This window comes from Pseudophryne corroboree, chromosome 3 (assembly GCF_028390025.1).
Source record: "Pseudophryne corroboree isolate aPseCor3 chromosome 3, aPseCor3.hap2, whole genome shotgun sequence".
Lineage (NCBI taxonomy): Eukaryota > Metazoa > Chordata > Amphibia > Anura > Myobatrachidae > Pseudophryne > Pseudophryne corroboree.
In genome coordinates, this window is record NC_086446.1 from 329,754,473 (window position 1) to 329,775,004 (window position 20,532).

At 32.7% G+C, this 20,532-nt stretch overlaps 12 non-coding genes across 12 annotated transcripts; all 12 read left to right on the plus strand.

Moving 5' to 3' along the window:
* The first annotated feature begins 559 nt into the window (after positions 1–559).
* On the plus strand, positions 560–631 carry TRNAP-UGG (transfer RNA proline (anticodon UGG)). Its single transcript has one exon. It is a non-coding gene; the product is annotated as a tRNA-Pro (tRNA).
* A 1,711-nt stretch (positions 632–2,342) lies between these two features.
* TRNAP-UGG (transfer RNA proline (anticodon UGG)) lies at positions 2,343–2,414 on the plus strand. The gene has a single exon. It is a non-coding gene; the product is annotated as a tRNA-Pro (tRNA).
* Positions 2,415–4,124: 1,710 nt separating this feature from the next.
* TRNAP-UGG (transfer RNA proline (anticodon UGG)) lies at positions 4,125–4,196 on the plus strand. Its single transcript has one exon. It is a non-coding gene; the product is annotated as a tRNA-Pro (tRNA).
* A 1,711-nt stretch (positions 4,197–5,907) lies between these two features.
* TRNAP-UGG (transfer RNA proline (anticodon UGG)) lies at positions 5,908–5,979 on the plus strand. The gene has a single exon. It is a non-coding gene; the product is annotated as a tRNA-Pro (tRNA).
* Positions 5,980–7,689: 1,710 nt separating this feature from the next.
* TRNAP-UGG (transfer RNA proline (anticodon UGG)) lies at positions 7,690–7,761 on the plus strand. The gene has a single exon. It is a non-coding gene; the product is annotated as a tRNA-Pro (tRNA).
* A 1,711-nt stretch (positions 7,762–9,472) lies between these two features.
* Positions 9,473–9,544, plus strand: TRNAP-UGG (transfer RNA proline (anticodon UGG)). The gene has a single exon. It is a non-coding gene; the product is annotated as a tRNA-Pro (tRNA).
* A 1,712-nt stretch (positions 9,545–11,256) lies between these two features.
* TRNAP-UGG (transfer RNA proline (anticodon UGG)) lies at positions 11,257–11,328 on the plus strand. Its single transcript has one exon. It is a non-coding gene; the product is annotated as a tRNA-Pro (tRNA).
* A 1,710-nt stretch (positions 11,329–13,038) lies between these two features.
* Positions 13,039–13,110, plus strand: TRNAP-UGG (transfer RNA proline (anticodon UGG)). The gene has a single exon. It is a non-coding gene; the product is annotated as a tRNA-Pro (tRNA).
* Positions 13,111–14,821: 1,711 nt separating this feature from the next.
* TRNAP-UGG (transfer RNA proline (anticodon UGG)) lies at positions 14,822–14,893 on the plus strand. Its single transcript has one exon. It is a non-coding gene; the product is annotated as a tRNA-Pro (tRNA).
* Positions 14,894–16,603: 1,710 nt separating this feature from the next.
* Positions 16,604–16,675, plus strand: TRNAP-UGG (transfer RNA proline (anticodon UGG)). The gene has a single exon. It is a non-coding gene; the product is annotated as a tRNA-Pro (tRNA).
* A 1,711-nt stretch (positions 16,676–18,386) lies between these two features.
* On the plus strand, positions 18,387–18,458 carry TRNAP-UGG (transfer RNA proline (anticodon UGG)). The gene has a single exon. It is a non-coding gene; the product is annotated as a tRNA-Pro (tRNA).
* Positions 18,459–20,168: 1,710 nt separating this feature from the next.
* On the plus strand, positions 20,169–20,240 carry TRNAP-UGG (transfer RNA proline (anticodon UGG)). The gene has a single exon. It is a non-coding gene; the product is annotated as a tRNA-Pro (tRNA).
* Positions 20,241–20,532: the final 292 nt, after the last annotated feature.

Consider the following 20,532-nt stretch of genomic DNA (forward strand, 5'->3'; position numbering starts at 1 on the left):
TATACTTATGCATATTTAGTAAACTGTCAACCATTTGGTGGTATATTGGGTAAACTGTAGATTCCATTTTGTCTACGTAACTTTGAGTGGCTGCAAAGAAGTCTCATTTTGACAAATAAAAAACAGTCAAAATGAAATTACAGGTTTTTCTCTTACCATGCTTTTTTCTAAGAAACAATGAGTGGCTTAAAAGAATAGTCTCTTTTTGACAAACAAAAAGGTCAACAATTAATTGCAGGTTTTTGTTTTTTTCTTTCTTCTTGGTCTGTATGCTTAAGTTGCACACAGTATGAGACAAGTCTTAGGTTCCAGCTATCAGAAAAGTTAAAACTCTATAGGAACCCATAAATCTTGGCACTGAAATTTCCAAATATGCATACTTGGACCAAAAATTTACCTTAAGGAAACATTTTAGCTATGCTACAAATAATTTTTTTAAATTGTTATGGTATTTTTAAAATGTAACATCTTTTTTTCCAGCTTATTGCATTTTTTTATTAAATAATTTGAGTTTTACTTTAAAAATGGTAAAATCTGAATGAGAAGACCTTAGGCAGATGGCTCGTTGGTCAAGGGGTATGATTCTCGCTTTGGGTGCGAGAGGTCCCGGGTTCAAATCCCGGACGAGCCCATCTCTTCATGTACTTTTAAAGTCCTTAATATCTGAGAGTATTTAATAGCATTTTAAAATACTCACTAATGTATACAAACAGTTTTACTTACAATTTCATTAATATACATAAAAAAGACATGCACAGTGGGCTCGTTGATTCTTGCTTAGGGTGCGAGAGATCCCCGGTACAAATCCTGGATGAGCCCATCTTTTAAAGGTATATACTTATGCATACTTAGTAAAATGTCAACCATTTGGTGGTATATTGGGTAAACTATAGATTCCATTTTGTCTAAGTAACCTTGAGTGGCTTAAAAGTCTAATTTTGACAAACAAAAAACTGTCAAAATTAAATTACAGGTTTTTCTCTTACCTTTCTTTTTTCTAAATAACCCTGAGTGGCTTAAAAGAATAGTCTCATTATGACTAACAAAAAGATCAACAATAAATTGCAGGTGTTTATTTTGTCTTTCTTCTGGGTCTGCATGCTTGAGTTGCACACAGTATGTGACAAGTCTTAGGTTCCAACTATCAAAAAAAGTCCAAACTCTATTGGGACCTCTAAATATTGGCACTGCACATTTCTAATATACATACTTGGATAACAAGTAACCTTAAGTTATTATTTTTGCAATGCTACATACACATTTTTTGTTTTAAGTTGTTATGTTATTTTTAAAATGTTTTATCTTCATTAAATGAAATTGTGTTTTCTCCAGCTATTTGCATTTTTTCTTAAATAATTTGAGTTTTACTTTAAAAATGGTAAAAACTGAATAAGAAATTATTTGGCTGGTGGCTTGTTGGTCTGGGTGTATGATTCTTGCTTCAGGTGCAAAAGGTGCCAGGTTCATATCCTGGATGAGCCTGTTTTCTCAGGTTCTTTAAAAGTGCTTAGTTCAATTATCTGATAGTATTTTAAAATACTAATGTATTCCAACAGTTTCACTTCCAATTTCATTAGTATACATGAAAATACATGAACAGTAGGCTCGTTGGTAAAGGGGTATGATTCTCGCTTAGGGTGCGAGAGGTCCTGGGATTAAATCGCAGACGAGCCCATCTTCTCAGGTTCTTTTAAATCCCATGGTTCCATTATCTGATTGATGTCAATTGCCTAAATCAAAAGCATCAAGTGAATTTTTCTTTTGCCAATCCATAAAAAAAGTATATACTTATGCATATTTAGTAAACTGTCAACCATTTGGTGGTATATTGGGTAAACTGTAGATTCCATTTTGTCTAAGTAACTTTGAGTGGCTGCAAAGAAGTCTCATTTTGACAACTAAAAAACAGTCAAAATGAAATTACAGGTTTTTCTCTTACCATGCTTTTTTCTAAGAAACAATGAGTGGCTTAAAAGAATAGTCTCTTTTTGACAAACAAAAAGGTCAACAATTAATTGCAGGTTTTTGTTTTTTTCTTTCTTCTTGGTCTGTATGCTTAAGTTGCACACAGTATGAGACAAGTCTTAGGTTCCAGCTATCAGAAAAGTTAAAACTCTGTAGGAACCCATAAATCTTGGCACTGAAATTTCCAAATATGCATACTTGGACCAAAAATTTACCTTAAGGAAACATTTTAGCTATGCTACAAATAATTTTTTTAAATTGTTATGGTATTTTTAAAATGTAACATCTTTTTTTCCAGCTTATTGCATTTTTTAATTAAATAATTTGAGTTTTACTTTAAAAATGGTAAAATCTGAATGAGAAGACCTTGGGCAGATGGCTCGTTGGTCTAGGGGTATGATTCTCGCTTTGGGTGCGAGAGGACCCGGGTTCAAATCCCGGACGAGCCCATCTCTTCATGTACTTTTAAAGTCCTTAATATCTGATAGTATTTAATAGCATTTTAAAATACTCACTAATGTATACAAACAGTTTTACTTACAATTTCATTCATATACATAAAAAAGACATGCACAGTGGGCTCGTTGATTCTTGCTTAGGGTGCGAGAGATCCCCGGTACAAATCCTGGATGAGCCCATCTTTTAAAGGTATATACTTATGCATACTTAGTAAAATGTCAACCATTTGGTGGTATATTGGGTAAACTATAGATTCCATTTTGTCTAAGTAACCTTGAGTGGCTTAAAAGTCTAATTTTGACAAACAAAAAACTGTCAAAATTAAATTACAGGTTTTTCTCTTACCTTTCTTTTTTCTAAATAACCTTGAGTGGCTTACAAGAATAGTCTCATTATGACTAACAAAAAGATCAACAATAAATTGCAGGTGTTTATTTTGTCTTTCTTCTGGGTCTGCATGCTTGAGTTGCACACAGTATGTGACAAGTCTTAGGTTCCAACTATCAAAAAAAGTCCAAACTCTATTGGGACCTCTAAATATTGGCACTGCACATTTCTAATATACATACTTGGATAACAAGTAACCTTAAGTTATTATTTTTGCAATGCTACATACACATTTTTTGTTTTAAGTTGTTATGTTATTTTTAAAATGTTTTATCTTCATTAAATGAAATTGTGTTTTCTCCAGCTATTTGCATTTTTTCTTAAATAATTTGAGTTTTACTTTAAAAATGGTAAAAACTGAATAAGAAATTATTTGGCTGGTGGCTTGTTGGTCTGGGTGTATGATTCTTGCTTCGGGTGCAAAAAGTGCCAGGTTCATATCCTGGATGAGCCTGTTTTCTCAGGTTCTTTAAAAGTGCTTAGTTCAATTATCTGATAGTATTTTAAAATACTAATGTATTCCAACAGTTTCACTTCCAATTTCATTAGTATACATGAAAATACATGAACAGTAGGCTCGTTGGTATAGGGGTATGATTCTCGCTTAGGGTGTGAGAGGTCCTGGGATTAAATCGCAGACGAGCCCATCTTCTCAGGTTCTTTTAAATCCCATGGTTCCATTATCTGATTGATGTCAATTGCCTGAGTCAAAAGCATCAAGTGAATTTTTCTTTTGCCAATCCATAAAAAAAAGTATATACTTATGCATATTTAGTAAACTGTCAACCATTTGGTGGTATATTGGGTAAACTGTAGATTCCATTTTGTCTAAGTAACTTTGAGTGGCTGCAAAGAAGTCTCATTTTGACAAATAAAAAAGTCAAAATGAAATTACAGGTTTTTCTCTTACCATGCTTTTTTCTAAGAAACAATGAGTGGCTTAAAAGAATAGTCTCTTTTTGACAAACAAAAAGGTCAACAATTAATTGCAGGTTTTTGTTTTTTTCTTTCTTCTTGGTCTGTATGCTTAAGTTGCACACAGTATGAGACAAGTCTTAGGTTCCAGCTATCAGAAAAGTTAAAACTCTATAGGAACCCATAAATCTTGGCACTGAAATTTCCAAATATGCATACTTGGACCAAAAATTTACCTTAAGGAAACATTTTAGCTATGCTACAAATAATTTTTTTAAATTGTTATGGTATTTTTAAAATGTAACATCTTTTTTTCCAGCTTATTGCATTTTTTTATTAAATAATTTGAGTTTTATTTTAAAAATGGTAAAATCTGAATGAGAAGACTTTGGGCAGATGGCTCGTTGGTCTAGGGGTATGATTCTCGCTTTGGGTGCGAGAGGTCCCGGGTTCAAATCCCGGACGAGCCCATCTCTTCATGTACTTTTAAAGTACTTAATATCTGATAGTATTTAATAGTATTTTAAAATACTCACTAATGTATACAAACAGTTTTACTTACAATTTCATTAATATACATAAAAAAGACATGCACAGTGGGCTCGTTGATTCTTGCTTAGGGTGCGAGAGATCCCCGGTACAAATCCCGGATGAGCCCATCTTTTAAAGGTATATACTTATGCATACTTAGTAAAATATCAAACATTTGGTGGTATATTGGGTAAACTATAGATTCCATTTTGTCTAAGTAACCTTGAGTGGCTTAAAAGTCTAATTTTGACAAACAAAAAACTGTCAAAATTAAATTACAGGTTTTTCTCTTACCTTTCTTTTTTCTAAATAACCCTGAGTGGCTTAAAAGAATAGTCTCATTATGACTAACAAAAAGATCAACAATAAATTGCAGGTGTTTATTTTGTCTTTCTTCTGGGTCTGCATGCTTGAGTTGCACACAGTATGTGACAAGTCTTAGGTTCCAACTATCAAAAAAAGTCCAAACTCTATTGGGACCTCTAAATATTGGCACTGCACATTTCTAATATACATACTTGGATAACAAGTAACCTTAAGTTATTATGTTTGCAATGCTACATACACATTTTTTGTTTTAAGTTGTTATGTTATTTTTAAAATGTTTTATCTTCATTAAATGAAATTGTGTTTTCTCCAGCTATTTGCATTTTTTCTTAAATAATTTGAGTTTTACTTTAAAAATGGTAAAAACTGAATAAGAAATTATTTGGCTAGTGGCTTGTTGGTCTGGGTGTATGATTCTTGCTTCGGGTGCAAAAGGTGCCAGGTTCATATCCTGGATGAGCCTGTTTTCTCAGGTTCTTTAAAAGTGCTTAGTTCAATTATCTGATAGTATTTTAAAATACTAATGTATTCCAACAGTTTCACTTCCAATTTCATTAGTATACATGAAAATACATGAACAGTAGGCTCGTTGGTATAGGGGTATGATTCTCGCTTAGGGTGCGAGAGGTCCTGGGATTAAATCGCAGACGAGCCCATCTTCTCAGGTTCTTTTAAATCCCATGGTTCCATTATCTGATTGATGTCAATTGCCTAAATCAAAAGCATCAAGTGAATTTTTCTTTTGCCAATCCATAAAAAAAGTATATACTTATGCATATTTAGTAAACTGTCAACCATTTGGTGGTATATTGGGTAAACTGTAGATTCCATTTTGTCTACGTAACTTTGAGTGGCTGCAAAGAAGTCTCATTTTGACAAATAAAAAACAGTCAAAATGAAATTACAGGTTTTTATCTTACCATGCTTTTTTCTAAGAAACAATGAGTGGCTTAAAAGAATAGTCTCTTTTTGACAAACAAAAAGGTCAACAATTAATTGCAGGTTTTTGTTTTTTTCTTTCTTCTTGGTCTGTATGCTTAAGTTGCACACAGTATGAGACAAGTCTTAGGTTCCAGCTATCAGAAAAGTTAAAACTCTATAGGAACCCATAAATCTTGGCACTGAAATTTCCAAATATGCATACTTGGACCAAAAATTTACCTTAAGGAAACATTTTAGCTATGCTACAAATAATTTTTTTAAATTGTTATGGTATTTTTAAAATGTAACATCTTTTTTTCCAGCTTATTGCATTTTTTTATTAAATAATTTGAGTTTTACTTTAAAAATGGTAAAATCTGAATGAGAAGACCTTAGGCAGATGGCTCGTTGGTCAAGGGGTATGATTCTCGCTTTGGGTGCGAGAGGTCCCGGGTTCAAATCCCGGACGAGCCCATCTCTTCATGTACTTTTAAAGTCCTTAATATCTGATAGTATTTAATAGTATTTTAAAATACTCACTAATGTATACAAACAGTTTTACTTACAATTTCATTAATATACATAAAAAAGACATGCACAGTGGGCTCGTTGATTCTTGCTTAGGGTGCGAGAGATCCCCGGTACAAATCCCAGATGAGCCCATCTTTTAAAGGTATATACTTATGCATACTTAGTAAAATATCAACCATTTGGTGGTATATTGGGTAAACTATAGATTCCATTTTGTCTAAGTAACCTTGAGTGGCTTAAAAGTCTAATTTTGACAAACAAAAAACTGTCAAAATTAAATTACAGGTTTTTCTCTTACCTTTCTTTTTTCTAAATAACCTTGAGTGGCTTAAAAGAATAGTCTCATTATGACTAACAAAAAGATCAACAATAAATTGCAGGTGTTTATTTTGTCTTTCTTCTGGGTCTGCATGCTTGAGTTGCACACAGTATGTGACAAGTCTTAGGTTCCAACTATCAAAAAAAGTCCAAACTCTATTGGGACCTCTAAATATTGGCACTGCACATTTCTAATATACATACTTGGATAACAAGTAACCTTAAGTTATTATTTTTGCAATGCTACATACACATTTTTTGTTTTAAGTTGTTATGTTATTTTTAAAATGTTTCATCTTCATTAAATGAAATTGTGTTTTCTCCAGCTATTTGCATTTTTTCTTAAATAATTTGAGTTTTACTTTAAAAATGGTAAAAACTGAATAAGAAATTATTTGGCTAGTGGCTTGTTGGTCTGGGTGTATGATTCTTGCTTCGGGTGCAAAAGGTGCCAGGTTCATATCCTGGATGAGCCTGTTTTCTCAGGTTCTTTAAAAGTGCTTAGTTCAATTATCTGATAGTATTTTAAAATACTAATGTATTCCAACAGTTTCACTTCCAATTTCATTAGTATACATGAAAATACATGAACAGTAGGCTCGTTGGTATAGGGGTATGATTCTCGCTTAGGGTGCGAGAGGTCCTGGGATTAAATCGCAGACGAGCCCATCTTCTCAGGTTCTTTTAAATCCCATGGTTCCATTATCTGATTGATGTCAATTGCCTGAGTCAAAAGCATCAAGTGAATTTTTCTTTTGCCAATCCATAAAAAAAGTATATACTTATGCATATTTAGTAAACTGTCAACCATTTGGTGGTATATTGGGTAAACTGTAGATTCCATTTTGTCTAAGTAACTTTGAGTGGCTGCAAAGAAGTCTCATTTTGACAAATAAAAAAGTCAAAATTAAATTACAGGTTTTTCTCTTACCATGCTTTTTTCTAAGAAACAATGAGTGGCTTAAAAGAATAGTCTCTTTTTGACAAACAAAAAGGTCAACAATTAATTGCAGGTTTTTGTTTTTTTCTTTCTTCTTGGTCTGTATGCTTAAGTTGCACACAGTATGAGACAAGTCTTAGGTTCCAGCTATCAGAAAAGTTAAAACTCTATAGGAACCCATAAATCTTGGCACTGAAATTTCCAAATATGCATACTTGGACCAAAAATTTACCTTAAGGAAACATTTTAGCTATGCTACAAATAATTTTTTTTAAATTGTTATGGTATTTTTAAAATGTAACATCTTTTTTTCCAGCTTATTGCATTTTTTTATTAAATAATTTGAGTTTTACTTTAAAAATGGTAAAATCTGAATGAGAAGACCTTGGGCAGATGGCTCGTTGGTCTAGGGGTATGATTCTCGCTTTGGGTGCGAGAGGTCCTGGGTTCAAATCCTGGACGAGCCCATCTCTTCATGTACTTTTAAAGTCCTTAATATCTGATAGTATTTAATAGTATTTTAAAATACTCACTAATGTATGCAAACAGTTTTACTTACAATTTCATTAATATACATAAAAAAGACATGCACAGTGGGCTCGTTGATTCTTGCTTAGGGTGCGAGAGATCCCCGGTACAAATCCCGGATGAGCCCATCTTTTAAAGGTATATACTTATGCATACTTAGTAAAATGTCAACCATTTGGTGGTATATTGGGTAAACTATAGATTCCATTTTGTCTAAGTAACCTTGAGTGGCTTAAAAGTCTAATTTTGACAAACAAAAAACTGTCAAAATTAAATTACAGGTTTTTCTCTTACCTTTCTTTTTTCTAAATAACCCTGAGTGGCTTAAAAGAATAGTCTCATTATGACTAACAAAAAGATCAACAATAAATTGCAGGTGTTTATTTTGTCTTTCTTCTGGGTCTGCATGCTTGAGTTGCACACAGTATGTGACAAGTCTTAGGTTCCAACTATCAAAAAAAGTCCAAACTCTATTGGGACCTCTAAATATTGGCACTGCACATTTCTAATATACATACTTGGATAACAAGTAACCTTAAGTTATTATGTTTGCAATGCTACATACACATTTTTTGTTTTAAGTTGTTATGTTATTTTTAAAATGTTTTATCTTCATTAAATGAAATTGTGTTTTCTCCAGCTATTTGCATTTTTTCTTAAATAATTTGAGTTTTACTTTAAAAATGGTAAAAACTGAATAAGAAATTATTTGGCTAGTGGCTTGTTGGTCTGGGTGTATGATTCTTGCTTCAGGTGCAAAAGGTGCCAGGTTCATATCCTGGATGAGCCTGTTTTCTCAGGTTCTTTAAAAGTGCTTAGTTCAATTATCTGATAGTATTTTAAAATACTAATGTATTCCAACAGTTTCACTTCCAATTTCATTAGTATACATGAAAATACATGAACAGTAGGCTCGTTGGTAAAGGGGTATGATTCTCGCTTAGGGTGCGAGAGGTCCTGGGATTAAATCGCAGACGAGCCCATCTTCTCAGGTTCTTTTAAATCCCATGGTTCCATTATCTGATTGATGTCAATTGCCTAAATCAAAAGCATCAAGTGAATTTTTCTTTTGCCAATCCATAAAAAAAGTATATACTTATGCATATTTAGTAAACTGTTAACCATTTGGTGGTATATTGGGTAAACTGTAGATTCCATTTTGTCTAAGTAACTTTGAGTGGCTGCAAAGAAGTCTCATTTTGACAAATAAAAAACAGTCAAAATGAAATTACAGGTTTTTCTCTTACCATGCTTTTTTCTAAGAAACAATGAGTGGCTTAAAAGAATAGTCTCTTTTTGACAAACAAAAAGGTCATTAATTAATTGCAGGTTTTTGTTTTTTTCTTTCTTCTTGGTCTGTATGCTTAAGTTGCACACAGTATGAGACAAGTCTTAGGTTCCAGCTATCAGAAAAGTTAAAACTCTATAGGAACCCATAAATCTTGGCACTGAAATTTCCAAATATGCATACTTGGACCAAAAATTTACCTTAAGGAAACATTTTAGCTATGCTACAAATAATTTTTTTAAATTGTTATGGTATTTTTAAAATGTAACATCTTTTTTTCCAGCTTATTGCATTTTTTAATTAAATAATTTGAGTTTTACTTTAAAAATGGTAAAATCTGAATGAGAAGACCTTGGGCAGATGGCTCGTTGGTCTAGGGGTATGATTCTTGCTTTGGGTGCGAGAGGTCCCGGGTTCAAATCCTGGACGAGCCCATCTCTTCATGTACTTTTAAAGTCCTTAATATCTGATAGTATTTAATAGTATTTTAAAATACTCACTAATGTATACAAACAGTTTTACTTACAATTTCATTAATATACATAAAAAAGACATGCACAGTGGGCTCGTTGATTCTTGCTTAGGGTGCGAGAGATCCCCGGTACAAATCCCGGATGAGCCCATCTTTTAAAGGTATATACTTATGCATACTTAGTAAAATGTCAACCATTTGGTGGTATATTGGGTAAACTATAGATTCCATTTTGTCTAAGTAACCTTGAGTGGCTTAAAAGTCTAATTTTGACAAACAAAAAACTGTCAAAATTAAATTACAGGTTTTTCTCTTACCTTTCTTTTTTCTAAATAACCCTGAGTGGCTTAAAAGAATAGTCTCATTATGACTAACAAAAAGATCAACAATAAATTGCAGGTGTTTATTTTGTCTTTCTTCTGGGTCTGCATGCTTGAGTTGCACACAGTATGTGACAAGTCTTAGGTTCCAACTATCAAAAAAAGTCCAAACTCTATTGGGACCTCTAAATATTGGCACTGCACATTTCTAATATACATACTTGGATAACAAGTAACCTTAAGTTATTATGTTTGCAATGCTACATACACATTTTTTGTTTTAAGTTGTTATGTTATTTTTAAAATGTTTTATCTTCATTAAATGAAATTGTGTTTTCTCCAGCTATTTGCATTTTTTCTTAAATAATTTGAGTTTTACTTTAAAAATGGTAAAAACTGAATAAGAAATTATTTGGCTAGTGGCTTGTTGGTCTGGGTGTATGATTCTTGCTTCGGGTGCAAAAGGTGCCAGGTTCATATCCTGGATGAGCCTGTTTTCTCAGGTTCTTTAAAAGTGCTTAGTTCAATTATCTGATAGTATTTTAAAATACTAATGTATTCCAACAGTTTCACTTCCAATTTCATTAGTATACATGAAAATACATGAACAGTAGGCTCGTTGGTATAGGGGTATGATTCTCGCTTAGGGTGTGAGAGGTCCTGGGATTAAATCGCAGACAAGCCCATCTTCTCAGGTTCTTTTAAATCCCATAGTTCCATTATCTGATTGATGTCAATTGCCTGAGTCAAAAGCATCAAGTGAATTTTTCTTTTGCCAATCCATAAAAAAAGTATATACTTATGCATATTTAGTAAACTGTCAACCATTTGGTGGTATATTGGGTAAACTGTAGATTCCATTTTGTCTAAGTAACTTTGAGTGGCTGCAAAGAAGTCTCATTTTGACAAATAAAAAACAGTCAAAATGAAATTACAGGTTTTTCTCTTACCATGCTTTTTTCTAAGAAACAATGAGTGGCTTAAAAGAATAGTCTCTTTTTGACAAACAAAAAGGTCAACAATTAATTGCAGGTTTTTGTTTTTTTCTTTCTTCTTGGTCTGTATGCTTAAGTTGCACACAGTATGAGACAAGTCTTAGGTTCCAGCTATCAGAAAAGTTAAAACTCTATAGGAACCCATAAATCTTGGCACTGAAATTTCCAAATATGCATACTTGGACCAAAAATTTACCTTAAGCAAACATTTTAGCTATGCTACAAATAATTTTTTTTAAATTGTTTTGGTATTTTTAAAATGTAACATCTTTTTTTCCAGCTTATTGCATTTTTTAATTAAATAATTTGAGTTTTACTTTAAAAATGGTAAAATCTGAATGAGAAGACCTTGGGCAGATGGCTCGTTGGTCTAGGGGTATGATTCTCGCTTTGGGTGCGAGAGGACCCGGGTTCAAATCCCGGACGAGCCCATCTCTTCATGTACTTTTAAAGTCCTTAATATCTGATAGTATTTAATAGCATTTTAAAATACTCACTAATGTATACAAACAGTTTTACTTACAATTTCATTAATATACATAAAAAAGACATGCACAGTGGGCTCGTTGATTCTTGCTTAGGGTGCGAGAGATCCCCGGTACAAATCCTGGATGAGCCCATCTTTTAAAGGTATATACTTATGCATACTTAGTAAAATGTCAACCATTTGGTGGTATATTGGGTAAACTATAGATTCCATTTTGTCTAAGTAACCTTGAGTGGCTTAAAAGTCTAATTTTGACAAACAAAAAAACTGTCAAAATTAAATTACAGGTTTTTCTCTTACCTTTCTTTTTTCTAAATAACCTTGAGTGGCTTAAAAGAATAGTCTCATTATGACTAACAAAAAGATCAACAATAAATTGCAGGTGTTTATTTTGTCTTTCTTCTGGGTCTGCATGCTTGAGTTGCACACAGTATGTGACAAGTCTTAGGTTCCAACTATCAAAAAAAGTCCAAACTCTATTGGGACCTCTAAATATTGGCACTGCACATTTCTAATATACATACTTGGATAACAAGTAACCTTAAGTTATTATTTTTGCAATGCTACATACACATTTTTTGTTTTAAGTTGTTATGTTATTTTTAAAATGTTTTATCTTCATTAAATGAAATTGTGTTTTCTCCAGCTATTTGCATTTTTTCTTAAATAATTTGAGTTTTACTTTAAAAATGGTAAAAACTGAATAAGAAATTATTTGGCTGGTGGCTTGTTGGTCTGGGTGTATGATTCTTGCTTCGGGTGCAAAAGGTGCCAGGTTCATATCCTGGATGAGCCTGTTTTCTCAGGTTCTTTAAAAGTGCTTAGTTCAATTATCTGATAGTATTTTAAAATACTAATGTATTCCAACAGTTTCACTTCCAATTTCATTAGTATACATGAAAATACATGAACAGTAGGCTCGTTGGTATAGGGGTATGATTCTCGCTTAGGGTGTGAGAGGTCCTGGGATTAAATCGCAGATGAGCCCATCTTCTCAGGTTCTTTTAAATCCCATGGTTCCATTATCTGATTGATGTCAATTGCCTGAGTCAAAAGCATCAAGTGAATTTTTCTTTTGCCAATCCATAAAAAAAGTATATACTTATGCATATTTAGTAAACTGTCAACCATTTGGTGGTATATTGGGTAAACTGTAGATTCCATTTTGTCTAAGTAACTTTGAGTGGCTGCAAAGAAGTCTCATTTTGACAAATAAAAAAGTCAAAATGAAATTACAGGCTTTTCTCTTACCATGCTTTTTTCTAAGAAACAATGAGTGGCTTAAAAGAATAGTCTCTTTTTGACAAACAAAAAGGTCAACAATTAATTGCAGGTTTTTGTTTTTTTCTTTCTTCTTGGTCTGTATGCTTAAGTTGCACACAGTATGAGACAAGTCTTAGGTTCCAGCTATCAGAAAAGTTAAAACTCTATAGGAACCCATAAATCTTGGCACTGAAAATTTCAAATATGCATACTTGGACCAAAAATTTACCTTAAGGAAACATTTTAGCTATGCTACAAATAATTTTTTTAAATTGTTATGGTATTTTTAAAATGTAACATCTTTTTTTCCAGCTTATTGCATTTTTTTATTAAATAATTTGAGTTTTACTTTAAAAATGGTAAAATCTGAATGAGAAGTCCTTGGGCAGATGGCTCGTTGGTCTAGGGGTATGATTCTCGCTTTGGGTGCGAGAGGTCCCGGGTTCAAATCCCGGACGAGCCCATCTCTTCATGTACTTTTAAAGTCCTTAATATCTGATAGTATTTAATAGTATTTTAAAATACTCACTAATGTATACAAACAGTTTTACTTACAATTTCATTAATATACATAAAAAAGACATGCACAGTGGGCTCGTTGATTCTTGCTTAGGGTGCGAGAGATCCCCGGTACAAATCCCGGATGAGCCCATCTTTTAAAGGTATATACTTATGCATACTTAGTAAAATGTCAACCATTTGGTGGTATATTGGGTAAACTATAGATTCCATTTTGTCTAAGTAACCTTGAGTGGCTTAAAAGTCTAATTTTGACAAACAAAAAACTGTCAAAATTAAATTACAGGTTTTTCTCTTACCTTTCTTTTTTCTAAATATCCCTGAGTGGCTTAAAAGAATAGTCTCATTATGACTAACAAAAAGATCAACAATAAATTGCAGGTGTTTATTTTGTCTTTCTTCTGGGTCTGCATGCTTGAGTGGCTCACAGTATGTGACAAGTCTTAGGTTCCAACTATCAAAAAAAGTCCAAACTCTATTGGGACCTCTAAATATTGGCACTGCACATTTCTAATATACATACTTGGATAACAAGTAACCTTAAGTTATTATTTTTGCAATGCTACATACACATTTTTTGTTTTAAGTTGTTATGTTATTTTTAAAATGTTTTATCTTCATTTAATGAAATTGTGTTTTCTCCAGTTATTTGCATTTTTTCTTAAATAATTTGAGTTTTACTTTAAAAATGGTAAAAACTGAATAAAAAATTATTTGGCTAGTGGCTTGTTGGTCTGGGTGTATGATTCTTGCTTCAGGTGCAAAAGGTGCCAGGTTCATATCCTGGATGAGCCTGTTTTCTCAGGTTCTTTAAAAGTGCTTAGTTCAATTATCTGATAGTATTTTAAAATACTAATGTATTCCAACAGTTTCACTTCCAATTTCATTAGTATACATGAAAATACATGAACAGTAGGCTCGTTGGTAAAGGGGTATGATTCTCGCTTAGGGTGCGAGAGGTCCTGGGATTAAATCGCAGACGAGCCCATCTTCTCAGGTTCTTTTAAATCCCATGGTTCCATTATCTGATTGATGTCAATTGCCTAAATCAAAAGCATCAAGTGAATTTTTCTTTTGCCAATCCATAAAAAAAGTATATACTTATGCATATTTAGTAAACTGTCAACCATTTGGTGGTATATTGGGTAAACTGTAGATTCCATTTTGTCTAAGTAACTTTGAGTGGCTGCAAAGAAGTCTCATTTTGACAAATAAAAAACAGTCAAAATGAAATTACAGGTTTTTCTCTTACCATGCTTTTTTCTAAGAAACAATGAGTGGCTTAAAAGAATAGTCTCTTTTTGACAAACAAAAAGGTCAACAATTAATTGCAGGTTTTTGTTTTTTTCTTTCTTCTTGGTCTGTATGCTTAAGTTGCACACAGTATGAGACAAGTCTTAGGTTCCAGCTATCAGAAAAGTTAAAACTCTATAGGAACCCATAAATCTTGGCACTGAAATTTCCAAATATGCATACTTGGACCAAAAATTTACCTTAAGGAAACATTTTAGCTATGCTACAAATAATTTTTTTAAATTGTTATGGTATTTTTAAAATGTAACATCTTTTTTTCCAGCTTATTGCATTTTTTTATTAAATAATTTGAGTTTTACTTTAAAAATGGTAAAATCTGAATGAGAAGACCTTGGGCAGATGGCTCGTTGGTCTAGGGGTATGATTCTTGCTTTGGGTGCGAGAGGTCCCGGGTTCAAATCCCGGACGAGCCCATCTCTTCATGTACTTTTAAAGTCCTTAATATCTGATAGTATTTAATAGTATTTTAAAATACTCACTAATGTATACAAACAGTTTTACTTACAATTTCATTAATATACATAAAAAAGACATGCACAGTGGGCTCGTTGATTCTTGCTTAGGGTGCGAGAGATCCCCGGTACAAATCCCGGATGAGCCCATCTTTTAAAGGTATATACTTATGCATACTTAGTAAAATGTCAACCATTTGGTGGTATATTGGGTAAACTATAGATTCCATTTTGTCTAAGTAACCTTGAGTGGCTTAAAAGTCTAATTTTGACAAACAAAAAACTGTCAAAATTAAATTACAGGTTTTTCTCTTACCTTTCTTTTTTCTAAATAACCTTGAGTGGCTTAAAAGAATAGTCTCATTATGACTAACAAAAAGATCAACAATTAATTGCAGGTGTTTATTTTGTCTTTCTTCTGGGTCTGCATGCTTGAGTTGCACACAGTATGTGACAAGTCTTAGGTTCCAACTATCAAAAAAAGTCCAAACTCTATTGGGACCTCTAAATATTGGCACTGCACATTTCTAATATACATACTTGGATAACAAGTAACCTTAAGTTATTATTTTTGCAATGCTACATACACATTTTTTGTTTTAAGTTGTTATGTTATTTTTAAAATGTTTTATCTTCATTAAATGAAATTGTTTTTTCTCCAGCTATTTGCATTTTTTCTTAAATAATTTGAGTTTTACTTTAAAAATGGTAAAAACTGAATAAGAAATTATTTGGCTGGTGGCTTGTTGGTCTGGGTGTATGATTCTTGCTTCGGGTGCAAAAGGTGCCAGGTTCATATCCTGGATGAGCCTGTTTTCTCAGGTTCTTTAAAAGTGCTTAGTTCAATTATCTGATAGTATTTTAAAATACTAATGTATTCCAACAGTTTCACTTCCAATTTCATTAGTATACATGAAAATACATGAACAGTAGGCTCGTTGGTATAGGGGTATGATTCTCGCTTAGGGTGTGAGAGGTCCTGGGATTAAATCGCAGACGAGCCCATCTTCTCAGGTTCTTTTAAATCCCATGGTTCCATTATCTGATTGATGTCAATTGCCTGAGTCAAAAGCATCAAGTGAATTTTTCTTTTGCCAATCCATAAAAAAAAGTATATACTTATGCATATTTAGTAAACTGTCAACCATTTGATGGTATATTGGGTAAACTGTAGATTCCATTTTGTCTAAGTAACTTTGAGTGGCTGCAAAGAAGTCTCATTTTGACAAATAAAAAAGTCAAAATGAAATTACAGGTTTTTCTCTTACCATGCTTTTTTCTAAGAAACAATGAGTGGCTTAAAAGAATAGTCTCTTTTTGACAAACAAAAAGGTCAACAATTAATTGCAGGTTTTTGTTTTTTTCTTTCTTCTTGGTCTGTATGCTTAAGTTGCACACAGTATGAGACAAGTCTTAGGTTCCAGCTATCAGAAAAGTTAAAACTCTATAGGAACCCATAAATCTTGGCACTGAAATTTCCAAATATGCATACTTGGACCAAAAATTTACCTTAAGGAAACATTTTAGCTATGCTACAAATAATTTTTTTAAATTGTTATGGTATTTTTAAAATGTAACATCTTTTTTTCCAGCTTATTGCATTTTTTTATTAAATAATTTGAGTTTTACTTTAAAAATGGTAAAATCTGAATGAGAAGACCTTGGGCAGATGGCTCGTTGGTCTAGGGGTATGATTCTCGCTTTGGGTGCGAGAGGTCCCGGGTTCAAATCCCGGACGAGCCCATCTCTTCATGTACTTTTAAAGTCCTTAATATCTGATAGTATTTAATAGTATTTTAAAATACTCACTAATGTATACAAACAGTTTTACTTACAATTTCATTAATATACATAAAAAAGACATGCACAGTGGGCTCGTTGATTCTTGCTTAGGGTGCGAGAGATCCCCGGTACAAATCCCGGATGAGCCCATCTTTTAAAGGTATATACTTATGCATACTTAGTAAAATGTCAACCATTTGGTGGTATATTGGGTAAACTATAGATTCCATTTTGTCTAAGTAACCTTGAGTGGCTTAAAAGTCTAATTTTGACAAACAAAAAACTGTCAAAATTAAATTACAGGTTTTTCTCTTACCTTTCTTTTTTCTAAATATCCCTGAGTGGCTTAAAAGAATAGTCTCATTATGACTAACAAAAAGATCAACAATAAATTGCAGGTGTTTATTTTGTCTTTCTTCTGGGTCTGCATGCTTGAGTTGCACACAGTATGTGACAAGTCTTAGGTTCCAACTATCAAAAAAAGTCCAAACTCTATTGGGACCTCTAAATATTGGCACTGCACATTTCTAATATACATACTTGGATAACAAGTAACCTTAAGTTATTATTTTTGCAATGCTACATACACATTTTTTGTTTTAAGTTGTTATGTTATTTTTAAAATGTTTTATCTTCATTAAATGAAATTGTGTTTTCTCCAGCTATTTGCATTTTTTCTTAAATAATTTGAGTTTTACTTTAAAAATGGTAAAAACTGAATAAGAAATTATTTGGCTAGTGGCTTGTTGGTCTGGGTGTATGATTCTTGCTTTGGGTGCAAAAAGGTGCCAGGTTCATATCCTGGATGAGCCTGTTTTCTCAGGTTCTTTAAAAGTGCTTAGTTCAATTATCTGATAGTATTTTAAAATACTAATGTATTCCAACAGTTTCACTTCCAATTTCATTAGTATACATGAAAATACATGAACAGTAGGCTCGTTGGTATAGGGGTATGATTCTCGCTTAGGGTGTGAGAGGTCCTGGGATTAAATCGCAGACGAGCCCATCTTCTCAGGTTCTTTTAAATCCCATGGTTCCATTATCTGATTGATGTCAATTGCCTGAGTCAAAAGCATCAAGTGAATTTTTCTTTTGCCAATCCATAAAAAAAAGTATATACTTATGCATATTTAGTAAACTGTCAACCATTTGGTGGTATATTGGGTAAACTGTAGATTCCATTTTGTCTAAGTAACTTTGAGTGGCTGCAAAGAAGTCTCATTTTGACAAATAAAAAAGTCAAAATGAAATTACAGGTTTTTATCTTACCATGCTTTTTTCTAAGAAACAATGAGTGGCTTAAAAGAATAGTCTCTTTTTGACAAACAAAAAGGTCAACAATTAATTGCAGGTTTTTGTTTTTTTCTTTCTTCTTGGTCTGTATGCTTAAGTTGCACACAGTATGAGACAAGTCTTAGGTTCCAGCTATCAGAAAAGTTAAAACTCTATAGGAACCCATAAATCTTGGCACTGAAATTTCCAAATATGCATACTTGGACCAAAAATTTACCTTAAGGAAACATTTTAGCTATGCTACAAATAATTTTTTTAAATTGTTATGGTATTTTTAAAATGTAACATCTTTTTTTCCAGCTTATTGCATTTTTTTATTAAATAATTTGAGTTTTACTTTAAAAATGGTAAAATCTGAATGAGAAGACCTTGGGCAGATGGCTCGTTGGTCTAGGGGTATGATTCTCGCTTTGGGTGCGAGAGGTCCCGGGTTCAAATCCCAGACGAGCCCATCTCTTCATGTACTTTTAAAGTCCTTAATATCTGATAGTATTTAATAGTATTTTAAAATACTCACTAATGTATACAAACAGTTTTACTTACAATTTCATTAATATACATAAAAAAGACATGCACAGTGGGCTCGTTGATTCTTGCTTAGGGTGCGAGAGATCCCCGGTACAAATCCCGGATGAGCCCATCTTTTAAAGGTATATACTTATGCATACTTAGTAAAATGTCAACCATTTGGTGGTATATTGGGTAAACTATAGATTCCATTTTGTCTAAGTAACCTTGAGTGGCTTAAAAGTCTAATTTTGACAAACAAAAAACTGTCAAAATTAAATTACAGGTTTTTCTCTTACCTTTCTTTTTTCTAAATATCCCTGAGTGGCTTAAAAGAATAGTCTCATTATGACTAACAAAAAGATCAACAATAAATTGCAGGTGTTTATTTTGTCTTTCTTCTGGGTCTGCATGCTTGAGTTGCACACAGTATGTGACAAGTCTTAGGTTCCAACTATCAAAAAAAGTCCAAACTCTATTGGGACCTCTAAATATTGGCACTGCACATTTCTAATATACATACTTGGATAACAAGTAACCTTAAGTTATTATTTTTGCAATGCTACATACACATTTTTTGTTTTAAGTTGTTATGTTATTTTTAAAATGTTTTATCTTCATTAAATGAAATTGTGTTTTCTCCAGCTATTTGCATTTTTTCTTAAATAATTTGAGTTTTACTTTAAAAATGGTAAAAACTGAATAAGAAATTATTTGGCTAGTGGCTTGTTGGTCTGGGTGTATGATTCTTGCTTTGGGTGCAAAAGGTGCCAGGTTCATATCCTGGATGAGCCTGTTTTCTCAGGTTCTTTAAAAGTGCTTAGTTCAATTATCTGATAGTATTTTAAAATACTAATGTATTCCAACAGTTTCACTTCCAATTTCATTAGTATACATGAAAATACATGAACAGTAGGCTCGTTGGTATAGGGGTATGATTCTCGCTTAGGGTGTGAGAGGTCCTGGGATTAAATCGCAGACGAGCCCATCTTCTCAGGTTCTTTTAAATCCCATGGTTCCATTATCTGATTGATGTCAATTGCCTGAGTCAAAAGCATCAAGTGAATTTTTCTTTTGCCAATCCATAAAAAAAAGTATATACTTATGCATATTTAGTAAACTGTCAACCATTTGGTGGTATATTGGGTAAACTGTAGATTCCATTTTGTCTAAGTAACTTTGAGTGGCTGCAAAGAAGTCTCATTTTGACAAATAAAAAAGTCAAAATGAAATTACAGGTTTTTATCTTACCATGCTTTTTTCTAAGAAACAATGAGTGGCTTAAAAGAATAGTCTCTTTTTGACAAACAAAAAGGTCAACAATTAATTGCAGGTTTTTGTTTTTTTCTTTCTTCTTGGTCTGTATGCTTAAGTTGCACACAGTATGAGACAAGTCTTAGGTTCCAGCTATCAGAAAAGTTAAAACTCTATAGGAACCCATAAATCTTGGCACTGAAATTTCCAAATATGCATACTTGGACCAAAAATTTACCTTAAGGAAACATTTTAGCTATGCTACAAATAATTTTTTTAAATTGTTATGGTATTTTTAAAATGTAACATCTTTTTTTCCAGCTTATTGCATTTTTTAATTAAATAATTTGAGTTTTACTTTAAAAATGGTAAAATCTGAATGAGAAGACCTTGGGCAGATGGCTCGTTGGTCTAGGGGTATGATTCTCGCTTTGGGTGCGAGAGGTCCCGGGTTCAAATCCCAGACGAGCCCATCTCTTCATGTACTTTTAAAGTCCTTAATATCTGATAGTATTTAATAGTATTTTAAAATACTCACTAATGTATACAAACAGTTTTACTTACAATTTCATTAATATACATAAAAAAGACATGCACAGTGGGCTCGTTGATTCTTGCTTAGGGTGCGAGAGATCCCCGGTACAAATCCCGGATGAGCCCATCTTTTAAAGGTATATACTTATGCATACTTAGTAAAATGTAGAGATGAGCGGATTCGGTTTTACTCGGTTTTACTCGGTTCTCAAAACCGAATCTTATTGGCT